The 22772-nt window shown below is 33.5% G+C and overlaps 1 protein-coding gene and 1 long non-coding RNA gene across 3 annotated transcripts in view; one reads left to right on the forward strand and one right to left on the reverse strand.

Moving 5' to 3' along the window:
* Positions 1-22291, forward strand: part of LOC137496091 (uncharacterized) — a 22409-nt gene extending 118 nt beyond the window's left edge. The window contains exons 2-4 of the long non-coding RNA XR_011016182.2: positions 6088-6212; positions 7069-7122; positions 22151-22291. This is a non-coding gene — a long non-coding RNA (uncharacterized lncRNA). The remainder of the gene's footprint in view (positions 1-6087; positions 6213-7068; positions 7123-22150) is intronic.
* ctxnd1 (cortexin domain containing 1) overlaps positions 1-22772 on the reverse strand; it is a 41868-nt gene that overhangs the window by 11517 nt on the left and 7579 nt on the right. The gene's annotated exons all lie outside the window — the stretch shown is intronic.

Raw genomic sequence — 22772 nt, forward strand, 5'->3', positions numbered from 1 at the left:
AGTAGGTAGTGCTGTCGCCTCACAGCAAGAAGGTCGCTGGTTCGCTTGTTCAAGCCTCGGCTCAGTTTACGTTTCTGCGTTCGCGTGGGTTTCCTCCGGGTGCTCCGGTTTCCCCCACAGTCCAAAGACATGTGGTACAGGTAAATTGGGTAGGCTAAATTGTCCGTAGTGTGTGAGTGTGTGTGTGGATGTTTCCCAGAGATGGGTTGTGGGTGGGAAAAGGGCATTTGTTGCGTAAAAACTTGCTAGATAAGTTGGCGGTTCATTCCGCTGTGGCGACCCCGGATTATTAAAGGGACTAAGCCCACAAGAAAATTAATTATTTAATGAACAATTAATTGGTAAAATTCATTGGAAAATGTTTTGTTTTCATGTGGTGATGTATATCATAATAGCATTATTTGTCTTTTTACTGTCTTAAAACAAATTATGGTTTTGAACCAATGTTGGGTCGAATATCGACAAATCTATAAATGTTAAATTCAGAAAAAAATACAGATTTGTCCCAGGTTTTATTATTAACATTTGGAATTGTTGTTATTTTTATAATAATTATGTTTTTTAGGGGTTTTTCACCTTTTATTGGGATAGGATAGTGAGGGGCAGACAGGAAAGTATTAGGACCAGAGAGAGGAGAAGGGTCGTCATAGGACCTCGAGCCGGGACTCAAACCCGGGTCGCCGTGAGCACCATGGTGCTATATGTCGGCGCACTTAACCACTTGGCTATTGGCACCAACCAATTGTTGTTATTTTTTATGGCAGTGGTAGGTAACCTACCAAACCTTATTAGTACCGTGTTGGACCCCCTTTTGCCTTCAGAACTGCCTTAATCCTTCATGGACAGATTCAACAAGCTACTGGAAATATTCCTCATAGGTTTTGATCCATATTAACATGATAGCATCACACAGTTAATGCAGATTTGTTGGCTGCACATCCATGATGCGAATCTCCCATTCCACCATATCCCAAATGTGCTGTATTGGATTATGATCTGGTGACTGTGGAGGCCATTTGAGTACAGTAAACTCATTTTCATGTTTAAGTAACCAGTATGAGATGATTTGTGCTTTATGACATGGTGCGTTATCCTGCTGGAAGTAGCCATCAGAAGATGATTACACTGTGGTCATTAAGGAATGGACATGGTCAGCAACAATACTCAGGTAGGCTGTAGTGTTGACAAGATTCTCAATTGGTGCTAAGGGGCCCAAAGTGTGCCAAGAAAATATCCCCCACACCATTACACCACCACCACCAGCAGCCTGAACCGTTGATACAAGATAGGTTGGATCCATGCTTTTATGTTGTTGATGCCAAATTCTAATCCGACCATCCGAGAGAAAACATAAACCGAGATTCATCAGACCAGGCAACGTTTTTCCAATATTTTATTGTCCAATTTTGGTGAGCCTGTGTGAATTGTAGGCTCAGTTTCCTGTTCTTAGCTGACAGGAGTGGCACCCGGTGTGATCTTCTGCTGCTGTAGCCGATCTGCCTCAAGGTTGGACACGTTGTGAGTTCAGAGATGCTCTTCTGCATACCTCAATTGCAGGGGTGGCCAACCCTGTTCCTGGAAAGCCACCTTCCTGCAGATTTCAGTTGCAACCCTTATCAAACACACCTGTCTGTAATTATCACATGGTGTTAAGGTCCTAAATAATTGGTTCAGGTGTGTTTGATATGGGTAGCAACTGAAATCTGCAGGAAGGTGGCTCTCCAGGAACAGGGTGGGCCACCCCTGCTCTATTGTATTGAGTGGTTATTTGAGTTACTATTGCCTTCCTATCAGCTTGAACCAGTCTGGCCATTCTCCTCTGACCTCATACATCAACAAGGCATTTACACTCACAGAACTGCCGCTCACTGGATATTTTCTCTTTATCAGAGCATTCTCTGTATACCCTAGAGATGATTGTGCATGAAAATCACAGTAGATCAGCAGTTTCTGAAATACTCAGACCAGATCCCATCTGGCACCAACAACCATGCCACCTTCAAAGTCACTTAAATCCCCTCTCTTTCCCATTCTGATGCTCTGTTTGAACTGCAGCAGATCATCTTGATCATGTCTGCATGCCTAAATGCATTGAGTTGCTGCCATGTAATTGGCTGATTAGAAATTTGCATTAACAAGCAGTTGGATAGGTGTACCTAATTAAGTGGCCGATGAGTGTATGTCAGCCCATGACCACCACCAGTATAATGACTCACTTGTGGTCCACAAAACAGACCCAGACCTTATACTTTCATATTGAAACAAACATATGATCAGAGGCCTCATCCAAACACGCTCCGCATTCCACCTGTGTCAGCAGGTTTGTGGATTATCCCAACATTCATCAAGCCCTTTCAGTGTTCGCTGAGGTCCGGTCTTTAAGCGCACTTGCTGTAGGGTCTTATTTTGGAGCAGTAATTAGTGTTCACTCAAGGACACAGGCAACAGTAACCCTGGCAACCGCATTAGCAATTTAATAGAGAATTACAGCTTGTCCCCGGCAACCAGAGAACATGGAGAATGAAACCTTTCATCTCTCAATGAACCCGAGTCTGCAGACAGGCCTTCAAAGACTCGGCGAAATCATTTACAAACCACTTTGTGAAAGCAAACACAGACAGTCTGAAATTAAAAGAGATTATCTCAGATAACTAGCTATAGCGACTCCTCCATTTATCTCTCCAGGTCCTGTATGAAAGGAGATAAAGGGCTGATAAATTGGTTTACTTTTCTGGAAGTTTCTCACTGCAAAAAACAATTCTTGACGCTGTAATTAGAAACAACACTTCTGCGTGGCATGTCAAGCAGCTCTGGGAATATATCAAACATTTGAGATGGCAGGAGATGCTTTGTTTTGCTTCCAGATTATTAAGCAGGGTTCTTTGTACAGGGCAAAATGACCCAAAATGGAGATGAAGCTCACATTGGAAAATACAAAAATTATTTGAATTTGAGTTTTGGCCCGTTTCCACTGAGTGGTCCGGTATGTTATGGTTCTGGGGTGCCTTTTTCAAAACGACCGTTAGCCAACTAAGGTCGCAAGTTCCCTTGTTACAGACATAGTTTGTTGATTTGCCGTTTCGCAAATCCGTCGCTCCAATGAACAGCAAACTGCGTCGCAAACCTGAGCACTCGCAACTACAGCTCTAATTTTGACTGGCGGCTTTATAAGCGGAAGCTGAGTGTGTGTCGGGGTGGCTCTCTGTTTTCCAGCACGTCTGACTGATCCTCTCGATCTTTGCTCTCTTGAGAGTATGACCCGTACTTGTTGAGAATCTCTACGTATTTTGTCCTGATGAAGGTCTGAGACTTCTGTGCGCGTCTTGTGCAGCCGCTGCTGAGGAGCCATGCTGGTGTTGTTGCCAGGGGCGGACTGGGACTAAAAATCAGCCCTGGCACTGTAGCCACACACCAGCCCACCTTACCACACCGACACAGCCCCACCCAAAGACACGCACATTCACTACTTATATTGGTGTACAGATGGTAAAATTAAATAAGCAGTACCATATTTAAGAGATATTTACCCTACTGAAAAATCCAGCTTAAACCAGCCTAGGCTGGTTGGCTGGTTTTAGAGGGGTTTTGGCCATTTCCAGGCTGGTTTCCAGCCATTTCCAGCCTGGTCTTAGCTGGTCAGGCTGGGAGATGACCAGCTAAAACCAGCTTGACCAGCCTAGCCAGGCTGGGAGCCCAGCCAAAACCAGCTATGTCCAGCTTAAACCAGGCTGGTCAAGCTGGTTTTAGCTGGATTTAGCTGGTCAGTTTCCAGCCTGACCAGCTAAGACCAGGCTGGAAATGGCTGGAAACCAGCCTGGAAATGGCCAAAACCCCTCTAAAACCAGCCTGGTCGACCAGCTAAAACCAGCCAACCAGCCTAGGCTGGTTTAAGCTGGATTTTTCTACAGGGTAAACATTTAATGTATGCGACTGGAACAAAAACAACCCATTTATAAATGCAATCCTGTAATTCATTTTCTTTTCAGCTTAGTACCATTATTAATCTGGGAATCGCCAACTTATCCAGCATATGTTTTACACAGTTGATGCCCTCAAAGCTGCAACCCATTATACTGGGTTACCCAATTCCCAATTGGCCTACCCAATTCACCCATAGCATGTGTTTGGACTTGTAAAGGAAACCCACATGAACATGCAAACTCCACACAGAAACACCAACTGACCCAGATGAAGCTCGAACCAGTGACCTTCTTGCTGTGAGGCGACAGAACTACCTACTGCGCCACTGCACTGCCCCCTTTCAGTTAATTGTATGTATTTGGCAATGTCTGACTTGACTGCCTTTCCCTTTTTATGGTCCATCTCTAACAATTAGATTGTATTGCTCTTACTGTTTGTTTGACATTCTTGCCAGAATTTGATTAGGTCTGTGTAACCTCAGATTGGGTCGGCCCATCTCGAAACCAGCCGGTTGTTGCCGATTGGGCCAATGCTTAACATTTACTATTATTTTTACTATTATCACCATCATCATCATAATATTCACATCTCGCAATAGATAAAAGCTGCATATATTTAAAAAACAATACATAGGAAAAATAAAAATAAAAAATAAAATAGCTGACCGGCCCACATTTAAAAAATGGTCCGGCCCTTCTGGCAACAGCCAAAATTGCCTGATGGCCAGTCTGCCCCTGGTTGTTGCTGTTTATTTAATTCATTGTTGATCTATGGTTCATCTATGGCTTGTCTATGTTTTATGTTCTCTGTATGTCTGTTTAAGTATTTATTTTGGTTGATTAATATTGTTTAATTATCTATATTTTTGTTGCCACTTTATTTTGATAGGACACTTATGTTGTGGTCTCTGAATAAACAGAGAATTTTACTTTTCAAGTTGCATGTCCTTTTATGTTGCTAACCGCTTCCCTAGACGACCCTTAAAATACTGGGGTTTATAACAACGCGCACTGTCATAAAGCGTGAGTCATCTCAGACTGGTTCCTTGGACATGACAATGAGTTCACTGTACTCAAATGGCCTCCACAGTCAACAGATCTCAATCCAAAAGAGCATCTTTGGGATGTGGTGGAACAGGAGATTCACATCATGGATGTGCAGCCGACAAATCTGCATCAACTGTCTGATGCTATCATGTCAATATGGAGCAAAATCTCTGAGGAATATTTCCAGCACCTTGTTGAACCTGTGCCATGAAGGATTAAGGCAGTTCTGAAGGCAAAAGGGGGTCCAGCCCGGTAATACTAGTAAGGTGTACCTAATAAAGTGGCCGGTGAGTGTACATTCATTGCAGTTTGGAGAAGAAAAGTGTGATAGATTTATTGCATTTTATAATAAATCTTTAAAGAGCAACATCTGGAATTCACTTTTCAAATGTAATTACAACCTAAAGATACTACATGAAAGTTCAAAACCGAAAATAGTATTTTTCAACTTGCCCCTTTCTTGATTAAAAAATAAAATCAGTTTTATTTTAAAATAATCTAATTGGATATATAGAGTTTTGGAACCAAACTATTCATTTCATGTCCTCAAAAAATAATACTATACGGTGGACTGAAGTCATGGTTTTGGGGTACGTATCTCGGTTTTGGGATACGGGTTTTGTACAACAGGAGTCAGGTCGGATCTTGTTAATTCTATCACTCCGTATAGCCCCTTTGGTCTCGCAGCAGCAGGTTCTCCCCATTAACTATCATTGCATTAGCACCTGTTGCCACTTATTGCCTATTAGCGTCCCTACTTAATCCTCTATGTCAGGGGTGGTCAACCCTGTTCCTGGAGAGCCACCTTCCTGCAGATTTCAGTTGCAACCCTTATTAAACACACCTCTCTGTCATTATCACATGGTGTTCAGGTCCTAATTAATTGGTTCAGGTGTGTTTGATAAGGGTAGCAACTGAAATCTGCAGGAAGGTGTCTCTCCAGAAACAGGGTTGGCCACCCCTGCTCTATGTTCTCCGTTTCTGTGTCAGATTATTATATCGCTTCTGTGTTTAACCTCGAAGTTTGTGGATCTCCCCACGGTTGTCAAGCCCAGTAAGTCCTGTCCTGCGTGCGATCATTGTGTGTGTGTGTACTCTCACCTACGCTCTGCTTAACCAGCCTTCAAGTGCCTGTCTGCATCTGATCCCCAGCCGGGGTGTTTCAGCTGACGCCAGCTCTCCTCCTCTACTCCTTCACTGACCTTTCTTGAGGGATCCATCTGTTTTCATCTGAAGAACTTTGAGGTATCCAGTGCTGCGCACCGCCTGGGTTTTGCGTGTGGCAGTCTGCCTTTGTTGAACTATACCTAATAAACTGTCCTTGTTTTCCCGCACCTCTGTTATTCTGTCTGGTTTGTTACAGAATAAGAAATAAAAACTGCTGGATTTCGGAAAGGGTTTAGGTCAGTGATTTCAGACAAGTCCCACCTTCTTGTAGACATGTACAAGAGGACAACATATTTGAAATCTACAACTAAACGTAACTTATTTCAGATTCCCAATGATAAAGACAGCGCCCTCTAGTGGATTTCTCATCTGAAACGTACAGAGAGCAACCAATTTTACATTTCGTACAAATGTAGGTTGTATTTCCCATGAGCCTAGGCTGATATTTGCACATAGGTAAGCAAACTGCATTCAACAAACTGTCTATTGCAGTTTTGAAGCTAGCTGTATTTGCTTAATGCACATCGAGCTTAAATAAAACACCAGCTGCTGGCATAAATGGTCCGTGATGAGTTATACTGTGAGATTATAGGTTTGAACAGTGAATCGTGAGCAATAATATAGCAATTGAATCCCAGCTTGATTAGCCATCTCAAACGGTGCATATATTATGGAGCAAATATATTAAAGGTTTTAATTGACTTGCAGCATACAGGTCTGTGAGTTACTAGTTAATATAAATGCTAATGCATAGCAATCCCTCTCACAAATCTACCATGGCAGCCAAGTTTTGGCTAAAATACTGTAGTTGCTCTTTTTTTAATTATTAAAGTAGTAAGACTGTGGTCTGATTCTTAAAGCGAGTATATGAAATATGTTAATAATGCAACACTAATCATTTCAGTGCTCATCTTGTCTAATTTGTCTCTTTCAGATCAACTATTGTCATGGCAGAGCACCAGTCTGAAGATAAAATCTTTCTCAGCAAGTGAGTTGAAGTCAGTGAAACACACAAAATCTTTTCAGATTCACAAACTTTCTGAAACCTGACACTTAAACAGCAGAACCACACACATTCATTCATTCATTCATTCATTCATTCATTCATTCATTCATTCATTCATTCATTTTCCTTCTGATTAGTCTCTTATGAGCCTTTGACTCAGTTTTCAAAAAAGAAGTAGTATATCCCAAAGCTTGCATACTCTTCTGGTACACATTTAAAATATATATTTTTCCTTCACAAAAGGTACATTCTTGTAGGGCGTAGTGTAAGTAGGCGAACTGGGATGCAGCATAAGAGTAGCTGGAGAGAAAGAGGTTGAGGAGGAGGCGAACTTTGTGTAAAAGCAGGAGGGTTTTAAGAGGAGCAAGAGGAAGAACAGGACGAGTTTAATGAAGAAGAGGGGGGGGATAAAGAACAGGAACAAAAAGAGTGGTTGGTGTTAATGCAGAGTTGAAGTCAGAATCATTAGATTTTTCCCCCCCTAATTTCTGCTTAACAGAGAGAAGATAATAGTTTTAATAACTCATCTCTAATAAGTGATTTATTTTATTTTGCCATGATGACAGTAAATAATATTATACTAGATATTTATCAAGATTATTATCAAGATACTTCTATACTGCTTAAAGTGACATTTAAAGGCTTAACTAGGGTAATTAAGCAAGTTATTGTATAACGATGGTTTGTTCTGTAGACTTCTGTTGACAAAAAATGTATAGCTTAAGGGGGTTAATAATATTGACCTTAAAATAAAAAAATAAAAACTTAAAACTGCTTTTATTCTAGCTGAAATAGAACAAATAAACTTTTTCCAGAGGAAAAAAAATATTTTAGTAAATACTAAATACTGTGGAAATTTCCTGGCTCTGTTAAAAATCATTTGGGAAATATTAGTAAAAGAAATTATATTAACAATTCTGACTACAACTGTATACAGATCCGTATACAGGCCATGTTGGGGGGGTTGGGAGGGTTGGGGATAGGGGTGGTGCTATATAAGCTAATTTTTCCTATTGACAGTATGCCATCATAAATTGCGAAAATAACCAACAAAAGAAGGTTTAAAGAGGAATAACCAATAAAATAGCAAATAAAAGAAGGCTTTCATTCATTCATTCATTCATTTTCTTGTCTGCTTAGTCCCTTTATTAATCCGGGGTCGCCACAGCGGAATGAACCGCCAACTTCAGCAAGTTTTTACGCAGCGGATGCCCTTCCAGCCACAACCCATCTCTGGGAAACATGCACACACACATTCATACACACACTCATACACTACGGACAATTTAGCCTACCCAATTCACCTGTACCCGTCTTTGGACTGTGGGGGAAACCGGAGCACCCGGAGGAAACCCACGCGAAGGCAGGGAGAACATGCAAACTCCACACAGAAACACCAACTGAGCCGAGGTTCGAACCAGCGACCCAGTGACCTTCTTGCCGTGAGCAAGAATGCACAGCACATTCATTCCCGACAGCACTACCTACTGGGCCGCTGCCTCGCCCAAAGGCTTTTCTTATTTATTATTAATATTTATTGATTTATTATTTTTTGGGGGGGAGGCGGGGGTGATAATAAATTAGCATTTAGAAATTTTATCTTATTACATTATGTAGAAAACTGTAATAGCATACAGTTTAAATGCACATTTGTATTAAAAAGTGTGTTAATGATCACCATCTGACAAGCTAATCCAGCACAAATTAGTGTTTAAAAAGTCAGTAAATTGCGAAATTTGAACTTGGAATAACTGCAAAAAGATCCACTTTTTGAGGAAAAAAAAAAGAATTACCCCTTTTAACAGGCTGGTTACGGGCCTGGGATATTCGATGAATTACAAGCGTCCAGCTATCTGACCGTCTTTTCCTGCATACGAAATGTTTCTGGCTTTGATTGAGTCAGTGGTAAAGTGCCCACATGTTTCAGTGATTAAAGGGTCTGTAAAAAACTGTCGCTGCAGATAAATTCTTACCCCGGCCGTTATCATTTAAGCTCTGATAGTGTGCGACATTTGCACTCTAGTATTTTGATAATTGCTTACTGTGATTAACGACTGGGCCATTGAGGGTGTTAAACTGTAGAGGCTGGGATAGGAGATAGTAAGATTGTGTGTGTGTGTGTGTGTGTGTGTGTGTGTGTGTGTGTGTGTGTGTGCTTGTGCGTGTGTGTGTGTGTGTGTGTGTGTGTGTGTGTGTGTGTGTGTTTGAGGCAGAAACTACAGTGCCACTCAGGCCTGACAAAAGAACAACTCTATTTCCGAGTGACTAGAGGGGAAAATACATTGTCGGACCTCTTTAGACTGTCTTTTGTATCAGCCGGCATGTGTTGTCCAGAAAGAGGAAGCTACAGGCTAATAATATCATTCATCATAGCAAGAAGACAGGGGCTGTGAGCAATGTAATCACTTTCATTCTATTTCAGTTGATTACTTATTTCAAGGAAGGTTTGCTATAAATGACTATATGCTAAATGATTAAGAAATGAATGATAAAATTTAAAGAAAATACATTAAATATGTTTTAAAAATGCATTGATTTTGAATACATTCTTGATTCATTCATTCATTCATTTTCTTTTCAGCTTAGTCTCTTTTTTAATCTGGGGTCGCCACAGCAGAATGAACCGCCAACTTATCCAGCATATATTTTACACAGTGGATGCCCTTCCAGTCGCAACCTTTGAATGCATTCTAAATTCATACAAATATTTTCATTCATTCATTCATTTCTTCATTCATTCACTACATCATTTATTCATTCATTCATTACATCATTCATTTATTAATCCATTCATTCATTCACTCATTCATCAATTTATTCCATTATTCATTCATTCATTCATTCATTACATCATTCCATCATTCATTTATTTATTCATTTACTCAAAACCCAATTTGTGTTGATTTTTGAATGCATTCTAAATTCATACAAATATTTTCATCCATTCATTCATTTCATCATTCCATCATTTAATCATTCATTTACTTAAAACCTAATATGTGTTGATTTTGAATGCATTCTTAATTCATACAAATATTTTCATTCTATCATTCATTCATTCATTCATTCATTCATTCCATCATTCATTCCATCATTCATTCATTCATTCATTCATTCATTCAATCACTCATTCATTCATTCCATCATTTATTACATTATTCATCCATTCATTCATTCATTCATTCAATCACCCATTCATTCATTCATTCATTCATTCCATCATTCATTCCATCATTCATTCCATCATTCATTCATTCATTCATTCAATCACTCGTTCCATCATTTATTCATTCATTTACTCAAAACCCAATATTTGTTGATTTTGAATCCATTCTTAATTCATACAAATATTTTCATTCATTCATTCATTCATTCATTCATTCATTCATTCATTCCATCATTCATTCCATCATTCATTCATTTATTCATCCATTTACTAAAAACCCAATATGTAGGCCCACCCGGAATCTACGCACGCAGATTTCCGCAGATTTTTAGCCCATAAATAATTCTGTTTATTTACTTGAGTAAATGTGTGTAAATCTATATTTATCCAGTTTTTTTTATTAATTTCGGTAATATGATTGACTAATGTGAAAATGTTCATCTGATTTAAGTACAATTTGTACAGTATTATTTTCTGTCTTTTATTAGATATATGACAAACTTGCTTTATTTACCAAATAAAGTAAATCTAATTGGATTTGCATTTTAAACATTAAATAAAAATTTAAAAAGATATATATGATTTTGACTGTATTCATAATCAATATTCTATTCATGCATTCATATAAATAAAACCCCAAATTTAATTCAACATTTTCATTCATTCATTCATTCTAATGAAGTCATAAATGAATTGATTTTGCATGCATTCATAATTAACATTTTTTGTTAACTCATTCTTTCATTCACTTAGTCCATAAGTTATTGATTTTAAATGTATTAATAATTAATATTTTATTTATGCATCCATTTAAATAAAACCCCAAATTTATTTTAATTCTTCATTCATTCATTCGTTTATTCAAATCAAATCCTAAATTGATTGATTTTGAATGCATTCATAATTAAAGTTTTGTTAATTCAATCTTTCAAAGAATATCCCAAATTTATTTAACATTTTCATTAATTAATTACTTAATGAATTCATTCATTTAATCATTTACTCAAAACCCAAAATGTATTGATTTTGATTGTATTCCTAATTATCATTTAATCATTCATTCACTTAAAAACCAAATTGTATTGATTTTGAATGTTTTTATAATTAAAGTTTTATTCATTCCTAAATTCATTCATGCATTTATTCATTTACTTGAAACCCAAAATGTATGCATAATTAATATAAATATTTGTATTAATTAATTAATTAATTAGTTTGTTAGTTAGTTAGTTTATTTATTTATTTATTTATTTATTTATTTATTTATTTATTTATTCATTCATTCATTCATTTATTCATTCATTGTTATTTTTAATTTATTCCCAGTAATATAAGATCAACTGATTTGCGCAACCACACTAAATAAAATATTAAGACTTGTTTTTATAGATTAAATCCTGAATGTCAGTGTATTTTTCCTTGCTGCGCTGGTGAATTATTTATTAATATTTATTATTTTTCTTCTTAAAACTTTAAAGACAAAGATCTATGCAGTAGGACAAAATATATTCATATGAAAAATTAATATCTCCCACAGCATTGCTTACCAACTAAATGTGTCTTGTTTCAAAGATTACCATTCAATCATTGGCTTCCAGTGTTTTGTAACACATGCGACCGATTCTCAATTCCCAGCTGTAATGACGGCCATCTGTCAGAAAGTGATTTCTTTTTATTTCTTACTGTACTAATATATAATAATGTAAGTAAATATAATTTTATATATAATAAGAATTTTCTATGTTTAATATAATTTCTTTAAATAAGTATATCATGGTTTTTGTAATTATTATTTTTAATTACATTTTTTAAATCTTTAACATACATTTCTTTTTTTAATCTCTGTTCTTTTCTCACAAACTTTCAGTAACTATTAGCCTGTAATGTATTTTAATTTGGACGACTCGAGCATTCAATCATTCACCGGCAAAATCATTTGTTTGCCAAAGTGTTTGTGCGTTTCGGCTGCAGAAAACAGACGTTCAGAGACTGTTAATCAAACTGGAAAGTCCTGGAAATCATTGGCTTCCAGTGTTTTGTAACAAATGCGACCGATTCTCAATTCCCAGCTGTAATGACGGCCATCTGTCAGAAAGTGCATCTGTTCAGGCCAGTCCTGCAGCACACACACACAGACACTCAACGGTGTGAAGAGGAAACTGTACTGAAAGCTAGTAGAAATTAGAAAAAAAATTAAAATTAAAATTTAAAATTTTACTGTTAATGTTAAATGTTTGTTTTATTAAACTAAAACAAAATTAAATTAAATAAAAAACTAAATTAAAATAAATTAAAATATAATAAAACAAATAAAACAAAATCAAAATTCAAAATATTAAATAAAGATATAGTAAAAACAAATAAATTAAATTAAAACAAAATTAAATTAAATAAAAACAAATCTAAATTAAATAAAAATACAATAAAAACTATTTAATTAAAACAAAATTAAATAAAAAGTAACTAAATTAAAATACAATAAAAACAAATAAATTAAATTAAAACAAAATTTAATTAAATTAAATACTTAATTAAATAAATAAAAATTTTATTAAATAAAAACAAAATTGAATAAAAAAACTAAATTAAATTAAACAATTTACTTAAATAAAAAACTAAACTAAGTTAATTTGAATTATAATAAAAAAATTAAATTGAAATAAAATAAATTAAATAACAGAATTAAATTAAATATAATAAAATATTGAACTAATTGAAAACAAAACTAAGTTAAATAAAAACAAATATAAATTAAATGAAAATATAATATAAAACAATTACATTTAAATTAAAGAAAACAAAATTGTATTAAATTAAAACAAAATTAAATTTAAAACGAAACTAAATTAAATACAATTAAATAAAAAATTAAGTTAAATTTTAATATTTAAATTAATACAAAATATATATTAAATTAAACTAAATTTAATTTAATTAAAAATGAAAATTTTAAAACTAAATTAATAAAATGACTAAACTAAATAAAGTAAAAATGTTATTAAATTATTTTAAAACTAAAATTAAATTAAATTAAATATAAAATTATGTTAAATAAAATTTCTAAATTAATTAAATGAATTTAAAACAAAATTAAATTAAATAATAACTAGACTAAGTTAAATTAAATTAAATAAAAACTAAACTAAATTAAGTTAAATAAAAAACTAATTAAATTTAATGAAATAAAAATGTAAACATAATTTATTTAAAAACATTAAAGCTTAATAAAAACAAATCAAATTAATAAAACCAAATTAAATTAAATAACAAAACAAAATTTAATTTACTTAAAATATACTGAAAACAGTTACAGCAAAATTACATTTCATTTCATTTAATTAAAATATAATTTAAAAAAACTAAACAAAATTAATTTCATTTAAAACATAGTCCAAAAAAACTAAATGAAACACTCGCACAGTTTCTCTAGCAGACCTGTACGCTGCTGAGCTTTGGGACAGTGATTAGAGAGCTCTCACACTGAAGAACACATCCTCCATTACAGCTCTGCTTGTCAGTGCGTTTGCATTGAACTCCAGGGATCAATTGTGTCTTTATGCCTCTCACACTTCACACTTTCAGCCTCCTGTTTTCTCTTTATTACGGTCAATCTCTTCTATCGCTCTATTCCCGCCAGTTTCTGCTTCACAATCTCTCTAAAGATCTGCATCCTCGTGCTCTTCCACACCCATATGCTCTTATTTGTTTATTTCCTGGAGAACACAGGAGCGTTTTTAACACCGCTAAGCCTTTGAGTTTGGTTAATATTTTTGACATCATCATGTTACAGTCTAGTTGCTCCTAACTGCATACGAAACGAAAGAAATGATAAGTATAATAAATTTATACCATTTGAGAGCAACATATTGTGCATTTGTCATTTTAATTGTTTTTTAATTGGATTTACTGCTTTTTAGCTTGGCGGCACAGTGGTTAGCACTATCACCTTGCAGCAAGAAGGTCGCTGATTCGAGTCTCGGCTGGGTCATTTGGCATTTCTGTGTGGAGTTTGCATGTAACGTGTTCAATAAGTGTGTTATATATATATATATATATATAACATAATATATATATACCGAAGCCTTAAAAGTGTTGGACATACAACAGTAGAGTCAATAGTGATTACAGTTTTCATTTTGGGCTATCGCTTTAAGCCACTGTAATCAGAAGCTTGTAGTATAGCTAAAAGAAACATCACCACCATTGAAATGCCTGAAAGCTGCTTCAGGTAATTAGCTGTCACAGCGCTTGCTAACTCCTACAATCAATCCACAAGAGAGAATCGGCCAGCAGTGATTTTTAATATCGACAGAGACTTTCAAAGTGACAACTTGAATCTTCCTAACACTCAAAGACTGATGGAAGTCTATAAAAGCTAACCAAACATGACATTTAACCTCAGAAATGAACCTACATATTTGGTTTTAGATATATGCTGAAGTTTAGTCATGGACGTGTATTGATAGTGAAGTGTGTTTGGATTCTGCTGGTGAAGAGTTCAGATGGAGTCTCGCTTGAGTAGTGAGTGTGTTTGAGGTCGTATTTTGCATAATGTGTTTTTGTTTGTGTCTGTGCATGTTTTAAGGTTATTGTTTAACAAGCTGAAAGAGTTGAGACTACTTGAGACTGCTCTTAAAGCACATACAGCAGGGTTATTTTAGTGCTATACTGTATTATAATATTGAATTTGCATCTGTTTCTGTTTTATTTTTAATAAAGTGAGTAAACCTGCTGCTTTTAAAGTGATTAGTTGACTTTACTTAAAATAAAGTGAGTAAACCTGCTGCTTTTAAAGCGATTAGTTGACTTAATAAAGTGAGTAAACCTGTTGATTTTAAAGCGATTAGTTGACTTTACTTAATAAAGTGAGTAAACCTGTTGCTTTTAAAGCGATTAGTTGACTTTACTTAATAAAGTGAGTAAACCTGTTGCTTTTAAAGCGATTAGTTGACTTTACTTGAAATAAAGTGAGTAAACCTGTTGATTTTAAAGCGATTAGTTGACTTTATTTAATAAAGTGAGTAAACCTGTTGATTTTAAAGCGTTTAGTTGACTTTACTTAATAAAGTGAGTAAACCTGTTGATTTTAAAGCGATTAGTTGACTTTACTTAATAAAGTGAGTAAACCTGTTGATTTTAAAGCGATTAGTTGACTTTACTTAATAAAGTGAGTAAACCTGTTGCTTTTAAAGCGATTAGCTGACTTTACTTAATAAAGTGAGTAAACCTGTTGATTTTAAAGCGATTAGTTGACTTTACTTAATAAAGTGAGTAAACCTGTTGATTTTAAAGCGATTAGTTGACTTTACTTAATAAAGTGAGTAAACCTGTTGATTTTAAAGCGATTAGTTGACTTTACTTAATAAAGTGAGTAAACCTGTTGATTTTAAAGCGATTAGTTGACTTTATTTAATAAAGTGAGTAAACCTGTTGATTTTAAAGCGATTAGTTGACTTTATTTAATAAAGTGAGTAAACCTGTTGATTTTAAAGCGATTAGTTGACTTTACTTAATAAAGTGAGTAAACCTGTTGATTTTAAAGCGATTAGTTGACTTTACTTAATAAAGTGAGTAAACCTGTTGATTTTAAAGCGATTAGTTGACTTTATTTAATAAAGTGAGTAAACCTGTTGATTTTAAAGCGATTAGTTGACTTTATTTAATAAAGTGAGTAAACCTGTTGATTTTAAAGCGATTTGTTGACTTCACTTAATAAAGTGAGTAAACCTGCTGATTTTATAGTGATTAGTTGACTTAATAAAGTGAGTAAACCTGTTGCTTTTAAAGCGATTAGTTGACTTTACTTAATAAAGTGAGTAAACCTGTTGATTTTAAAGCGTTTAGTTGACTTTACTTAATAAAGTGAGTAAACCTGTTGATTTTAAAGCGATTAGTTGACTTTACTTAATAAAGTGAGTAAACCTGTTGATTTTAAAGCGATTAGTTGACTTTACTTAATAAAGTGAGTAAACCTGTTGATTTTAAAGCGTTTAGTTGACTTTACTTAATAAAGTGAGTAAACCTGTTGCTTTTAAAGCGATTAGTTGACTTTACTTAATAAAGTGAGTAAACCTGTTGATTTTAAAGCGTTTAGTTGACTTAATAAAGTGAGTAAATCTGTTGCTTTTAAAGCGATTAGTTGACTTTACTTAATAAAGTGAGTAAACCTGTTGATTTTAAAGCGATTAGTTGACTTTACTTAATAAAGTGAGTAAACCTGTTGCTTTTAAAGGGATTAGTTGACTTTACTTAATAAAGTGAGTAAACCTGTTGATTTTAAAGCGATTAGTTGACTTTACTTAATAAAGTGAGTAAACCTGTTGATTTTAAAGCGATTAGTTGACTTTACTTAATAAAGTGAGTAAACCTGTTGCTTTTAAAGCGATTAGTTGACTTTACTTAATAAAGTAAGTAAACCTGTTGCTTTTAAAGCGATTAGTTGACTTTACTTAATAAGGTGAGTAAACCTGTTGATTTTAAAGCGATTAGTTGACTTCACTTAATAAAGTGAGTAAACCTGCTGATTTTAAAGCGATTAGTTGACTTTACTTAATAAAGTAAGTAAACCTGTTGCTTTTAAAGCGATTAGTTGACTTTACTTGAAATAAAGTGAGTAAACCTGTTGATTTTAAAGCGATTAGTTGACTTAATAAAGTGAGTAAACCTGTTGATTTTAAAGCGTTTAGTTGACTTTACTTAATAAAGTGAGTAAACCTGTTGATTTTAAAGCGATTAGTTGACTTTACTTAATAAAGTGAGTAAACCTGTTGATTTTAAAGCGATTAGTTGACTTTACTTAATAAAGTGAGTAAACCTGTTGCTTTTAAAGCGATTAGCTGACTTTACTTAATAAAGTGAGTAAACCTGTTGATTTTAAAGCGATTAGTTGACTTTACTTAATAAAGTGAGTAAACCTGTTGATTTTAAAGCGATTAGTTGACTTTACTTAATAAAGTGAGTAAACCTGTTGATTTTAAAGCGATTAGTTGACTTTACTTAATAAAGTGAGTAAACCTGTTGATTTTAAAGCGATTAGTTGACTTTATTTAATAAAGTGAGTAAACCTGTTGATTTTAAAGCGATTAGTTGACTTTATTTAATAAAGTGAGTAAACCTGTTGATTTTAAAGCGATTAGTTGACTTTACTTAATAAAGTGAGTAAACCTGTTGATTTTAAAGCGATTAGTTGACTTTACTTAATAAAGTGAGTAAACCTGTTGATTTTAAAGCGATTAGTTGACTTTATTTAATAAAGTGAGTAAACCTGTTGATTTTAAAGCGATTAGTTGACTTTATTTAATAAAGTGAGTAAACCTGTTGATTTTAAAGCGATTAGTTGACTTCACTTAATAAAGTGAGTAAACCTGCTGATTTTATAGTGATTAGTTGACTTAATAAAGTGAGTAAACCTGTTGCTTTTAAAGCGATTAGTTGACTTTACTTAATAAAGTGAGTAAACCTGTTGATTTTAAAGCGTTTAGTTGACTTTACTTAATAAAGTGAGTAAACCTGTTGATTTTAAAGCGATTAGTTGACTTTACTTAATAAAGTGAGTAAACCTGTTGATTTTAAAGCGATTAGTTGACTTTACTTAATAAAGTGAGTAAACCTGTTGATTTTAAAGCGTTTAGTTGACTTTACTTAATAAAGTGAGTAAACCTGTTGCTTTTAAAGCGATTAGTTGACTTTACTTAATAAAGTGAGTAAACCTGTTGATTTTAAAGCGTTTAGTTGACTTAATAAAGTGAGTAAATCTGTTGCTTTTAAAGCGATTAGTTGACTTTACTTAATAAAGTGAGTAAACCTGTTGATTTTAAAGCGATTAGTTGACTTTACTTAATAAAGTGAGTAAACCTGTTGCTTTTAAAGGGATTAGTTGACTTTACTTAATAAAGTGAGTAAACCTGTTGATTTTAAAGCGATTAGTTGACTTTACTTAATAAAGTGAGTAAACCTGTTGATTTTAAAGCGATTAGTTGACTTTACTTAATAAAGTGAGTAAACCTGTTGCTTTTAAAGCGATTAGTTGACTTTACTTAATAAAGTAAGTAAACCTGTTGCTTTTAAAGCGATTAGTTGACTTTACTTAATAAGGTGAGTAAACCTGTTGATTTTAAAGCGATTAGTTGACTTCACTTAATAAAGTGAGTAAACCTGCTGATTTTATAGTGATTAGTTGACTTAATAAAGTGAGTAAACCTGTTGCTTTTAAAGCGATTAGTTGACTTTACTTAATAAAGTGAGTAAACCTGTTGATTTTAAAGCGTTTAGTTGACTTTACTTAATAAAGTGAGTAAACCTGTTGATTTTAAAGCGATTAGTTGACTTTACTTAATAAAGTGAGTAAACCTGTTGATTTTAAAGCGATTAGTTGACTTTACTTAATAAAGTGAGTAAACCTGTTGATTTTAAAGCGTTTAGTTGACTTTACTTAATAAAGTGAGTAAACCTGTTGATTTTAAAGCGATTAGTTGACTTTACTTAATAAAGTGAGTAAACCTGTTGCTTTTAAAGCGATTAGTTGACTTTACTTAATAAAGTGAGTAAACCTGTTGATTTTAAAGCGTTTAGTTGACTTTACTTAATAAAGTGAGTAAACCTGCTGCTTTTAAAGCGATTAGTTGACTTTACTTAATAAAGTGAGTAAACCTGTTGCTTTTAAAGCGATTAGTTGACTTTACTTAATAAAGTGAGTAAACCTGCTGCTTTTAAAGCGATTAGTTGACTTTACTTAATAAAGTGAGTAAACCTGTTGCTTTTAAAGTGATTAGTTGACTTTACTTAATAAAGTGAGTAAACCTGCTGCTTTTAAAGCGATTAGTTGACTTTACTTAATAAAGTGAGTAAACCTGTTGCTTTTAAAGCGATTAGTTGACTTTACTTAATAAAGTGAGTAAACCTGTTGATTTTAAAGCGTTTAGTTGACTTTACTTAATAAAGTGAGTAAACCTGTTGATTTTAAAGCGATTAGTTGACTTTACTTAATAAAGTGAGTAAACCTGTTGCTTTTAAAGCGATTAGTTGACTTTACTTAATAAAGTGAGTAAACCTGTTGATTTTAAAGCGTTTAGTTGACTTTACTTAATAAAGTGAGTAAACCTGTTGATTTTAAAGCGTTTAGTTGACTTTACTTAATAAAGTGAGTAAACCTGTTGATTTTAAAGCGATTAGTTGACTTTACTTAATAAAGTGAGTAAACCTGCTGCTTTTAATGCGATTAGTTGACTTTACTTAATAAAGTGAGTAAACCTGTTGATTTTAAAGCGATTAGTTGACTTTACTTAATAAAGTGAGTAAACCTGTTGATTTTAAAGCGTTTAGTTGACTTTACTTAAAATAAAGTGAGTAAACCTGCTGCTTTTAAAGCGATTAGTTGACTTTACTTAATAAAGTGAGTAAACCTGTTGATTTTAAAGCGATTAGTTGACTTTACTTAAAATAAAGTGAGTAAACCTGTTGATTTTAAAGCGATTAGTTGACTTAATAAAGTGAGTAAACCTGCTGATTTTAAAGTGATTAGTTGACTTTACTTAATAAAGTGAGTAAACCTGTTGATTTTAAAGCGATTAGTTGACTTTACTTAAAATAAAGTGAGTAAACCTGTTGATTTTAAAGCGATTAGTTGACTTAATAAAGTGAGTAAACCTGTTGCTTTTAAAGTGATTAGTTGACTTTACTTAATAAAGTGAGTAAACCTGTTGATTTTAAAGCGATTAGTTGACTTAATAAAGTGAGTAAACCTGTTGATTTTAAAGCGATTAGTTGACTTTACTTAATAAAGTGAGTAAACCTGTTGCTTTTAAAGCGATTAGTTGACTTTACTTAATAAAGTGAGTAAACCTGTTGATTTTAAAGCGATTAGTTGACTTTACTTAATAAAGTGAGTAAACCTGTTGCTTTTAAAGCGATTAGTTGACTTAATAAAGTAAGTAAAACTGTTGCTTTTAAAGTGATTAGTTGACTTTACTTAATAAAGTGAGTAAACCTGTTGCTTTTAAAGTGATTAGTTGACTTTACTTAAAAAAGTGAGTAAACCTGTTGCTTTTAAAGCGATTAGTTGACTTAATAAAGTAAGTAAACCTGCTGATTTTAAAGCGATTTGTTGACTTAATAAAGTAAGTAAACCTGCTGATTTTAAAGCGATTAGTTGATTTAATGAAGTGAGTAAACCTGTTGATTTTAAAGTGGTTAGTTGACTTTACTTTAAAAAAGTGAGTAGACCTGCTGCTTTTAAAGTGCTTAGTTGACTTTATTTAAAATAAAGAAAGATAACCTGTTGATTTTTAAAGTGATTAGTTGAATTTATTTAAAATAACATCACAACAAGATGGTCTTTAGTTTGAGATCCCGGCTGAGCCAGTTGGCATATCTGTGTGGAGTTTGCATGTTCTCCTCATGTTGGCATGGGATTCCTCTGGGTGCTCTGGTTTCCCTCACAGTCCAAAGACATGCGCTATAGGCGAATTGGATGAACTAAATTAGCTGTAGTGTATGAATAAGTGCATGTGGATGTTTTTAACACAATCTCACGGCAATTCGTAATTTTTTGATTTAGTGGTAAATTCGTATGATTGTGTACGATTTCATTCTTACAATTTAGTATGATTTGCTTAACTCCTAATGACGGTTGGTTTTAGGGGCGAGTACACAGCAAACACAAATTATGCCACAAGAAACTTTTATTTTGATGCCCAGCACTAAAAAAAAAATAGAAAGTCATTTCGGCTAGAATAAAAGCAGTTATTAAAAAAAATAAAAAAAATTTTTTGGACAAAATTATTAGCCCCTTTAAGCAAATTATTTTTTCAATAATCTACAGAACAAACCATAGTTATACAATAACTTATGCAATAACTTATACAATAACCTAATTACCCTAACCTGCCTAATTAATCTTATTAACCTAGTTAAGCCTTTGAATGTCCCTTTAAGCTGTATAGAAGTGTCTTGAAAAATATCTAGTCAAATATTATTTACTGTCATCATGGCAAAGAGAAGATAAATCAGTTATTAGAAATAGGTTTTTAAAACTATTATGCTTAGAAATGTGCTGAAACAATCTTCCCTCCATTAAACAGAAATTGGTGAAAAAAATAAACAGAGGGGCAAATAATTCAGGGGGGCTAATAATTCTGACTTCAACTATATATATATATATATATATACACACACACACACACACACACACACACACACACACACAAAATTGGCTGTTTTCCAGTGCTCGGTTGTGGCTGGAAGGGCACCTACTGCGTAAAACATATGCCATAATAGTTGGCGGTTTATTCAGCTGTGGCAACTCCTGATAAACAAGGGACTAAGCTGAATGAATAAAGTTGACCTAACTTAATTTTTGTAATTAAGCACGCAGTTAATTTCCTTAATAGTTTCTAGACAATGGGTTTACTCACTTTACGTGAACTCATCAAATTGTTTTAAAAGCAAGGTGTTTATCCACTTTTTTAACCAAGTTAAGTTAATCTTTTTTTCCAGTGTATGATTTAGTTTTAAAGGCTTTTGAAAAGCTAAAAATAACCTGTGATTTTCATTTATCACAGAGATGAATGAGAACGCTAATAGCTCTCTCGATATTATTGACTTTAAGGTCATTTAAACAAACCCTTTCTGTCTACCGCTCTTATTTTCTCCTCCCTCGTTTCCTCAAGTCTCTCTATAGTTCATATCTTGGTGCCCAGAAAATATTTCCAGGCATTAATTTTCCAGCATGACCTCCATCCACCCCAATAAACCTGCAGGCCCTCGCCGGACAGTTTAAAACTCAATTTACATTTTATCATCAACGCTAAACTTCGCTGACTATGATGGTTTTTCTCTCTTCTGCAGGTTTAACTAAGCTTTTATTTAGAAGACGAAGAACAGGAGCTGATTTAAAGATTATTCACACACGCATAAGAAGAAAAAAAAAAACATGAAGGCGGGAGCTGAAATGATCCACGATTTGATCCGCAGGGGAAAGAGTGAAGGTAAAAATGATTAAGCTACGGTTTAATAAATCATATTTGTCATGATTCCAAGCACAAGTGGATGAAGTGTGTTTGCCAGTGTCGTTTTTCATCTTTAATATGGTCTGGCACCATCAACACACTTTCTCTGTGGAGCAACATTGTTTTCAGTATATATATATATATATATATATATATCTATATATATCTATATATATATATATATATATATATATATATATATATATATATATATATATATATATAAATATATATATATATATATATATATATATATATATATATATATATATATATATATATATATATAAACTGCGCAACATCACAAGTCTCTAAGTTATTTTAATGCTTTCTGCATTGCCCAGTGGGTACAATTGGAGATTATGGGCTATTTAAATTGTTATAATGCAATTTTATGAAAACAGAATACGAACGGAACAGAATATGGCATGATATAACTTTATTTTTATGTATTACATCTT

Source organism: Danio rerio, chromosome 7 (genome assembly GCF_049306965.1).
Source record: "Danio rerio strain Tuebingen ecotype United States chromosome 7, GRCz12tu, whole genome shotgun sequence".
In the NCBI taxonomy this organism is placed as follows: Eukaryota; Metazoa; Chordata; class Actinopteri; order Cypriniformes; family Danionidae; genus Danio; species Danio rerio.